At 39.7% G+C, this 10,674-nt stretch overlaps 1 long non-coding RNA gene across 2 annotated transcripts in view; it reads left to right on the top strand.

The window, feature by feature from the left end:
* Window positions 1-5,253: 5,253 nt before the first annotated feature.
* Window positions 5,254-10,674, top strand: part of LOC140520254 (uncharacterized) — a 60,316-nt gene continuing 54,895 nt past the window's right edge. For both annotated transcript variants that reach the window (XR_011972441.1, XR_011972440.1), the window contains exon 1: window positions 5,254-5,610. This is a non-coding gene — a long non-coding RNA (uncharacterized lncRNA). The remainder of the gene's footprint in view (window positions 5,611-10,674) is intronic.

Genomic DNA, 10,674 nt, shown 5'->3' with positions numbered 1-10,674 from the left:
TATCTTGTTCTCCCACTTAATTCCTTATTCCCTTGTCTCCTTAGAGGCATGACATGGCCACCCATACACTCAAAGGACTAATCATTCATGGGCTTGAGGAGAGCTCACCACTGCCAATTTCCATTTGATTTCATGGGAGCAGGCTTAACATGGAGTCTGAACTTTAACCTTAAGATGCCCCTCAAAGAAGCTAAAGGGGAATTACAGAACTCTGAGCCCTAGGAGATCTAGCTGTATGCACAGGTAGGCTTGCCAATTTCTTTTAGTGGAATTTGAAATGCATAAAAGAAGGCCTCTGGCTTCAAGGATCCTCCATCCTTCTTCCCCACCCACCCCCCTTCCAGTTTTCCAGGGATGCCAAAAAAAAAAAAAAGTCCGCAATTAGTCTCTGCTGCATGTTCAGGCATGAAGGACCCCTATTAAAATGCAAACGCTTTTTCTGGGACTGAGTCATTTAGGAAGTCATCAGCTTTCAGAGTCTACAGATAAATTCCTTTTATCAGATTAGTTTCAGACCCCTAGCAAAGGGTCGCTTTGAGGGAAGGGGACTTTGGACCTGGGAGTTCTGATCTGAAGAAGTGCAGTGGAGAGGAGCACAAGGTCCCATCAGGAAAAACACAGGGTGATAGTGTGAAAGCCAGATGAAAGGGAAAAGTCACATTTATACAATGTTTTAAACTATGAGAAGGAAAATGGTACAGGGATAGAACTCTAGACTCAGAGACAGAAAAATGTGTTCAGATTTCATCTCAGACACTTATTTGTTATGTAACTATGAGAAAGGCAGTCAGTAAATAAGCACTGATTAAGCACCTACTATGTGCCAGGTGCTGTGCTAGGTGCTAACGACACAGACCAAACTGAAACAAACAGTCCCTGCCCTAAAGGAACTTATCCTTCTTTTGGAGAAAAACAATATGAATGTATAAGCAAAATAAATACATAGTAAAAAGATGATTAAAGTCACTGAAGGTCTCAGAAGCTGTTTCCTCATCTATAAAAAGGGGATAAAATCTGTCATAACATCTATAACATCTAACTCATAAGATTGTTGGGAGGTTCAAGTGAGGTAATATTTACAGAGCTAAGATGACATATAGATGTCAGTTATTACTACCTATGTCACGATATTTGATCTTCATAATAGTCTTAAGAGATAGATTGTGTGATCATAAATATGAGGAAATGGAGGCTCAGAGAGGAAAATGACTACCCAAGAGCAAATAATATTTGCTGGAGCAAGGACTCGAACCCAGGCCTTCTGACTCCAAATCTCCTGTTCTTGCTCCTCTATAGATACCATCTAGTAAAATCCCCTCATTTTACAATGAAAGAAATTATGCCCCAGGAGGAATACACTTAGTGTCCAACACTCTGTACTAAGGGACCAGAATCCAGAGGCAGCTAGGTGGTACAGGAGCATAAAACCCTGGTCAGGGAGCCAAGAAGAGCAGAGTTCAGATCCTACCTCAGACACTAGCAATGTGATCTCAGGCAAGTCACTTGACATCTCTGTGCCTCAGTTTCCTCTTCTGTTAAATAGTGATAATAATCAAGTAGAGGGTTAAGATTAGAAGTCCAAAAGGGAAAGGGAGAAGATGTCAAATGTGGCACATAGGAGAGTGAGGAACAAACCTTATCTATTTGACAAATTCTCTAAATTCCCATTTCTTGACCTGGCTCCAGAATTCTTGATGACCCATCTTACCAACCCTTTGGTGCCCTAGATCCACATGGAGAAAAGTTTCCACCCAGGATCTGAGTATCAGAAATGAGATTCTTCTCTTTCATGTGAGGATGTCCCTTTAGCTTGTCTGAGTCTTTGGTAGAAAATGAGTTGTGTATCCAAGATGGCCCTTCTTCCTGCCCCAGTGCTGCAGCAGAAGAACAATTAACAGACTTAGAAGGAGAGGAGCAGCTAGCTTCAGAGGAGTTGGGGGAAGGTGGGGAGTGGTCATGTTCCCAGACAGAAAATAGCAAGGAATGGGGGGCATGGTCTTTTTGATAGTGAATAACCTTTCATCTCATGCAATATCTCTGTCTGAAACTGGTAAGATGTATGGACTATGTTACCTCCTTTTTCACTTGTGCCAGTGCTTCTGTAGATTCAGATTCCTACAGTTATTTGCAGATGGGGACAGTTGAGGAACTAATAAAAATGTATTAGTCCCATATCCTCAGGTCCTTACCTCAAGCCTGGGTGTGTGCCAATCCAGTCTCAGAACATGTAACATAGGCAGCTGCCCCATAGCAACACCTGGCATTATAACCCTTTCACACATGAGTCAAGTAAGATCTCTTTACAAGTATAGCAGTGTGGCACTATGGGTCTGGAGCTCCTGGGTGACTTTACCTGTATATCTGTGTTCCTCTGTGTTATGGTTTCCTAGGGATGTCTTGTTTGCTGAGCTGGAGCGTGCCTGAAGTCCTGAACACCAAAAACACTGAAGAGTATGAGAGATAAAGACTGTTAAACCAAGGCAGCTACAGATACAGAGTGGATGCCCACCACCTTCTGGGCCCTTCCAGAGACTCTCTGACTTCTTGAAAATTCTAAGTCCCAAGACTCCATCAGAGTCGGAGATTGAGGGGAACCAAACATTTTGTGTCTTGCCTTGACTAGAGGCTGTTAACCAATTGTGACCCAAAGCATGACAGAAGATCATTGACAATGCACTTTCAGAGAGTTTTCTACTTGGTTATGTCAGCTCAAATATCAATTAATTAACTCTCTGAAGCCCAAGGTGCTTTGATGCCATATTATATAATAATAATGATGATGATGATAATAATAATTATTATTCACTCATTTTCAGTCATGCTTGACTCTTCATGATCTTATTTGGGGTTTTCTTGACAAAGATACCGGAGTGGTTTGCATTTCCTTCTCTAGGTCTGATGAAGAAACTGAGGCAAACAGGGTTAAGTGACTTGGCCAGGGCCACACAGCTAGTGTCTGAAGCCAGATTTGAATTCACTCTATGCACTGTATCACCTCACTGCAAAATAACAGCTTATGTCCGTATTTTGCTTCACAGTTATGAAGAACTCAAGATTCATTTTAACAGTATAACATAGTAGAAGGAGCATTAATTGAACTGGAATTCAGGAGTACTGAGAACCCACCCTGGCTCCACTTAGCTATGCATCAATGGGCTAGGTACTTGACCTCTGTGACTTTCAGTTATTTCATCTGTAAAATGGGAATAATTGCCTAGTTCATAGGATTGCTGTGAGGAAAGAGCCTTGAGAGGCTGTGTGGTATCAGGCATAGAGAGCTAGACTTGGACCTGCCTTTGCATTTCATTTCAGAGACTTCCTGAAGTGTGTGACCCCAGGCAAGATAATTTAATTCTCTGAGACTCAGTCCCCTTATACGTGAAATGGGAATAATAATAGCCTCTACTTCACAGGTTAATGTGACCCTCAAACGTGGTAATACATATCAAGCTCTTTGTAAACCTTAGAACATTTTGTAAACATCAGCTGTTATTCTAGGCTGTTCTTAATTTATGCAAGTGGACCATAGACTTCTACGTAAAGCAGTTTTTACAAAATGTGAATGTCTGCAGGGAAGGGAGAAAAAGAGACAGAAAGCAGGCCAGGCACCTATGGAGGGAGGGGGCCAGCACATAGTTCAAGGACTTATGGGGGCTGGGGACAGGAGGAGGAACATGCTGGGGCCCAGGACAGACACTATTTCGGGCTGGGGGGGGTGAGAGGCCAAAAACCACCTAGCTGAGGCACAGAAGTGGAGTGGAAGGGAAGAGAGAGAGGAAGAGAGAGAGAGAGAGAGAGAGAGAGAGAGAGAGAGAGAGAGAGAGAGAGAGAGAGAGAGAGAGAGAGAGAGAGAGAGAGAGGAGAAGCAGTACCATTCAGTAAAGTTAACACATGTAGGGTTTATTATTTTTGTTTGTTTATTTGTTTTTGTTTTAAGAATGCAGATTTGTTTCAGAATTCTTTGGTAAAATTGAATGTATATGATGTGAATTTACATAAAGTGAGAACTGTCTGTATAGTTATTATATCTTAAAGTAATAGAAAATGAGAGCTATTTTTAAAAGTGTCATTGTCTTGAAGAACTTCCACTGAGGAAACACCTTCTACCAGTACAGACTGGAACCTGCTTTGCAACTTAGTTGTAGAGTTGTCTATGGACGCTAAGATGTTGGGTGACTTCACTAGGGTCACGTAGCCAGGCTGTAGCAAAGGTGGTACACTTGAACCCAGGTCTTCCTCATAATTTAATTGAATGGAAATAAGCAAATAGAAAAAACCCTTTATGTGACTACTACATCCGGCATCGTACTAATAAATAACAAACCTAGTAGGTAGATATGCCTATCCTCAGGTTACGATGGTAATAACTGATCTTTGTATATCACTTTGAGGTTTGCACAGAGATTTACATTTTCATTTGACCTATATAGCAGCCCATAGTCCTATAGGTGTTATTCCAGTTTTGCAGATGAGATAACAGAGAGGACAAGTGGTTTGCTCATGATCCCATAGCCAGTAAGTATTAGAGGCAGGATTTGAACCCATTCTTCCCCTGCCTTCAAGTCCAAGGTGCTTTCTACTATACTAAGGTTATGTAGAAGGAAATAAGATTGGAGAAGTTAAGGGACTTTCCTAAAGTCATACAACAAGTTAGTTGCAGAGTTGGGACTCTAATCGCAGTTTCTGGCTCCAAGTCTCTGGGTCTTATTTTATTCAACTGTAAAATGAGACTATGGCAGTGTGATATAGGGGGGAAAAACACTGAGTCAGAGTCCTTGGGTTCAAATCTTATTTCTCATGCTTACTGCCTTGTAAACCTAAGCAAGTCACTTAACTTCCCTAGGCCACAGTTTCTTCATCTGTAAAATGGGGCCCCCCTTCCACCTCTAGATCCATGATCCCATGACTAGAGGACAACTAAAGTCCTTGTCAACTTTAAAGATCTATGATTTTAGGTCTATGGCAGGTAAAGAATGGTCCAAGGGCCTTATTGCTATTTTGTCTCTCATCATTCTGCAAACATGCCTTCTACAGAAACTACATTTGACTGTTTCTAGCTCAGTTTCTAGCACCTAAGTATTGCTATCCAGCACTAGACAGCTCAGTTACAGTCTCTGGTCACTTATGCTTCACAGCTGTTGCTATGGGAAGTAGAGCATTCCCCTGGGAAACAAGACCCAGGGAGGTAAAACAGCTCATTCAAAGTCTTCTAGCCTGTCTTAAGGATAGAGCTGGCCCTTCGCAACAGTGTGAAGGGGGGGGAGGGGAGGTTGTTTGTTTGTTAACTTCCTTCACTTCCTTGTGGGACCTACGACACCTCACCACGCCAAATTCTAACCTCCCTACCTCATAGCCTAGTCAGTCATAAACTATTATTGCTAGAAGAGTTTGTCTAGCTCAACTGCTTCATTGACCTATGAAGAAATTCAAGCCCAGAGAGGTTATGTGACTTGTTAAAGCTACTTAATAGTACGGCTGAAATTAGAATCCAAATGCCTTGGCTTCTAGTTATGGCACTATGCTGGGCTGAATATTTGCTGATTTCTCATCCCTACCTTGCTCCTCCCTCCAGAGATCCCTGGATTGAAAATGACCTGTCATCCTCTCAAGGTAATTGCTGTATTGTTATCACTGATAAACTGATCCCTATTAAGCTACCAGTATGCTATTAAGAGAGGTCTAAAATAATGCTTCCTGGTAACAGTTGTGCCTTTTAATCAGGGTTTTATGGAGACAACCTTACTAGGAATGGTGAAAGTGTATATCTGATGTGCACCTAACAAGGGTTGATAATCATGTCAGAGTCTTACAAATCTAATCAGAAGCATTTTAAATTGAAAAGGGAAATGATGGCAAGAGGAGGGGTTGAGAGAGGGAGGAAAATGTCTCTCCATAGACCCATAAAGCTAGATACCACAGAGATAAACTACAGTGTAGTAAAGATAGTAGTAGAGATGTCAGGAGATTCACAGAAGACAAAGAAGCTAGCAGTGTCACCTATGGCTTCAGATATATACTCAGATATGCAAAGTTTGGATTAATTAGACAGCTAGGTGGGAACAGCAGACAGGATAGAAGACCTGGAGTCCAAAAGACCTGAAGTTAAATCTTACTTTAAATGCTTATTAATTATATAAAACTCGGCAAGTCACTAAACCTCTTTGAGCCTCAGTTTCTTACCTGGTAAAATGATGGGAGCCAAGAGGACAGTAGGCTCCGCTTCTCTTCTCTCTCCCCTCCCCCTCTCTCCCCGCTTGTACTTCTGCTTCCAATCCCTTAAGATCCTAGCCTCCTTAGGAAATCTCCCCCTCTTCCTCCTAAGGAAGACCCCCCTGCACTTGTAACCGAGACCCTGAAATAAAGCTCAACCCTTGTTCGACTCTGGAACGTCCTTTCTCTCATATGAGCATCCAGTTTTGGCCAACCGAAGACCTCGGAGGTGAAGTAAGAAGACTCGGGTAGCCCACACAGGCCTCTAGGCCTGGCAGATGGGGATGGACTTGACAGCCTCTGAAGTCTCCTCTAGTTTGACATCCATTATCCTAAAATAAGGAGACCCATTTGACATCCTAGTCTCATTACAAGGACTTCATTGGATAGCAAAAGTATAGGATAATCTTGTCAGAATAGTATCTGGTCCAAAGGGCTATAAAAATGTGCATACCCTTTGACCCAGCAATACCACTTCTAGGGCTATATCCCAAAGAGATCATGCAAATGGGAAATGGACCTACATGTACGAAAATATTTATAGCAGTTATTTTTGTGGTGGAAATTGAAGGGATGCCTATCAATTGAGGAATGGCTGAACAAGTTGTGGCATATGCATGTAATGGAATACTATTATGCTATAAGAAATGATGAACAGAAAAACTTGGAAAGACTTGTATGAACTAATGCTGAGTGAAGTTAGCAGAACCAGGAGAACAATGTACACAGTAACAGCCACAGTGTGTTAAAACAGTCACTGATTTTGATAGACTTAGCTCTTCTCAGCAATTCAAGGACCTAAAACAATTCCAAAAGACTCATGATAGAAAGTGTCATCCACATCTAGAAAAAGAAATATGTAATCCGAATGCAGATTGAAGCAGACTCTTTCCTTTTTTTGTTTCGTCTTATGTTTTTCTTTCTCATGGTTACTCCCATTCATTCTAATTCTTCTATACAACATGACTAATGTGAAAATATGTTTATTAGGAATGTACATGTAGAGCCTATATTGGAATGCATGCCGTCTTGGGGAGGGGAAGGAGAGGGAAAGGAGAAAATTTAAAATTTATGGAAGCAAGTGTTGAAAACTAAAAATAAGCAAATTAACTTATTTTTTTTAAAAAAAAGAATAGTGTTTAGGAGGGTAAAACTCAGAATTACTTAGACTGGGGAGGAAAACTATACACACAAAAAATGAATTTTTATGGCTATTCTGGAGACAAGTAAAGAATCTTGTCCCCTGCCAACTTTTTCTTTTCTGTTGGATCATACTCTTACAGATATCAATTCCTCAAGGAGAAAAAAAGGACAGAAATATTACTCCATGGTAGGAATTCTCCACAGTTCCTGATTATGCAGTTTGCTGCTACGCCCTAATCACCTCAGGATTATTTTCCCCCATTTACCATAAAATCCCCTTCCTGGGTCCATGCCCTCCCACTTTTCTGGGCATCAATTGCCCCCAAGAGCTCTGATTTCCTTTCTCCTGACAGGACACTATCCATCGAGGCACAATACTCTCACAGAGATAATGGTGTCTATAAAGCATAATATCCCTGCAAATTAAACTCATTATAAGGTCCCTATCTCCTACTATAGAATATCCTTTGGTTTTTATGGGAGCACTTTTCAGGGAAATCTCCCTCCTATCAGTGAATTGAGATTTCTTCTTTCTTTCTCCCTTGTTTCAGTATTTCTCTTTGCTACTTCATCCATTCTCTTGTAGGTCCTCTACTTCCAAGAGATGAATATGATATTTATAAAACATGTAGCACAATAACTGGCATTTAATAAATACTTGTTCTTTCCCTTCCCCTCCATTGACTTGGTTAGGGTATATCACACTTTCCTGTCTTCTCTTATTTGGGATGTTTGCAAAGGAAACAATCTGATTACTTCTGGTTTTCTCTGGAAAAATGCTTCAATGCCTCTCTTTTATTGAATATCCATCTTTTACTCATGGGTGATTATGCTCAGATCTATAGGGAATGTAACCTTGGATTTAAATTTGAGTTCCATTTCCTCCTGCAGTTTCTTATAGGTACAGAATAGTCTTATGTTATTCAAATGATTTTTCCTATAGATAAGCTTTTATGGGCTTTTGCCTAACTGCTTGTTGTGTTTTATTTAAATCATTGATTTTTTTGCTTCTTATCTTTTATATTGTCTTTTATTTCTGTGTATTTTCATTCCCAAACGATTATTCTCTCTCTAGTTTTTTGGGTGAGATTTGCCATCTTGAATTCAAGCTTTTCAATTCTGCTAATTATTTCTGCTGTGCAGGTCATAAATCCTGCTTTCACAATTCTTATTTCTCCCTTGAACCATTTGGGACTATTTTCCTACAGTTCGATCCTTTTTTGGGAATCCACAGGGAGGGACCTTTTCTTCACCAGTATTGATTTATTTTCCTTTGTCTTACAATATTTATTCATAGATATCTAGATGCATTTTGTGGATCTGGAGGCTATATTCTTTTCTGTTATTAGCATTTTGCCTGTTAATTTGTCTGTTTATGCTCAAGGTCTTTAAGTGATTTTTTTTTATGAGATCTTTGGTAATTTTAGTCTTTTTCTCCTTGTATTTCCTTTATTGCTCCCCTTCTGACTCTTTCCCCTTTAAGACAGTTTCCCAGGAGGGTAGGGGGTAATGAACTTCAAAGCTGTATCACCTGCCTCCCACACTGGGGAACTCATTTTTTACCAATCTCATTCTCTGCTCCAAATGTCTTCTAGGAGAAAAGAACTGGGCTCAGCTTGATGCTAGTCCCCTTTCCTTCAGGTCTGGTAGAGCTGCCTTGAATACTGGAGTCCTGCTCCAATTCTCTCTGTTCCTCAAGTCTCTGGTTGAGTACTGTTACAGTACAGTGTACTGTCATGCTATTGTTCCAGGAAGAATAAGATTTCCCAAATTTTCTACCTTAACATCTATAGTGCAGGGTGTGAGGAGCACAGTTAAGTTCTACTGCAAACCTGTGGGTCAGGTTGTGCCACACTGTCAGAGCCTGGTGACCAGCAGGTCAAGAGATACAAAGTGAGTTCTTATGGATGAGTGATCAGTTTTCTTTGCTGTTAACTAGTTGGATTGTTACTTTTTTTTTTTGTTCTAGACCATGAAGATTGTTGAAATTGCTTTATCTCTTGCTTTGAACATAATTTCTATTTTAAAGAAGTTTGAGAGGTCATGTTGATTGGAAAAAAAAGTCTAGTCCTCCACCTTATTAGCTATATGACCTAACTTTTTTCTTTGTTTTTATTTTTTTGCCAAGTAAAAATTTTAAGAAAGAAGTATATATAAATACTCAGAGGTATACTGGTAAATGTTTAATAGCTGCTTCTCTAGGGAAAAAATGTATACATTGTAAATTTTAAAGTTAAATCTGCATTATTAACATTTTCTCCATCACTTTCTTAAATTTAGATAATCAGCAAAATAATAAAGCCCTGATTTTTAGCATTTGACAATTTCTGAGATGTAAATGCTCTCAATGAAAATTTAACAATAAGCTTTCATAAGCCTGTATGATCAGCTCCATCACATCCCTGGGACCAGAACTGGGGTGGATTGGGTAATGATAACCATTGGAAATAGAGAATTGCTAACTACTACCTCTCTCTCTCTCTCTCTCTCTCTCTCTCTTTCTCTCTCTCTCTCTCTCTCTCTCTCTCTCTCTTTCTCTCTTCCTCTTTCCATTTTCTGACAAGTAAAATGGTCTTTTAGCTGGGAAGGATAATTAGTTGATTAATCATGATGATACCTAAGACAAAGTTTTTTATGAGTTTAAGTTCAAATAAACAATGTTCAATGGTCCTGGAAAGAAAAATACTGGTAGAGATTATAGCAATTTTTGAAAGATTGCAACAAGTAGGAGACATACCACAAGAATGGGGAAGAACAAGTATCCCAATTTTTACCACTGGGGAAAGACTAGAATCTGCAATCTAAAGCCTAGTGAACTTGGCTTAAATGCCTGGCAAAATTCTAGAGTTAATTAAATATATGGTTAAACTAAAATCATTTTGATAGGATTACTGAACTGGTAGATTAGGGGAATATCATAGATATAGTTGATCTGGATTTCAGCTAAACAATCGTCAGATTCTCTTGTGTTATTGTTGTGGATGAGATAAAGAGATGTGGGTTAGATGAAGATTAAGAACTGGTTAAATGGCCAGATATAGAGAACAGTCATTATTTGTTTTATGTCAGCTTGAGAAGATGTCTCTAGTTGAATGTACCAGGAATGTCTGCATGACTGATGCTGTTTAACATTTTTTTATCCATGAATAGACAGACCCAATCTAATAAAATTTAATTTAAAGAGATAATACACAGATTCAAATATGCATCTTTGCAAATACAAAATGGAAAGGCATGGCTAGACGGCAGTTTAAAATTGGATAATTTTTAGTGGACCCCATATGGGAATCATTCAAAATGAATCAACAGGGTGATATGGCA

The sequence above is a fragment of the Notamacropus eugenii genome, chromosome 1, assembly GCF_028372415.1.
Source record: "Notamacropus eugenii isolate mMacEug1 chromosome 1, mMacEug1.pri_v2, whole genome shotgun sequence".
Lineage (NCBI taxonomy): Eukaryota > Metazoa > Chordata > Mammalia > Diprotodontia > Macropodidae > Notamacropus > Notamacropus eugenii.
The sequence above is the reverse complement of the archived record's forward strand: the minus strand, read 5'-3'. Positions and strand labels throughout refer to the sequence as shown.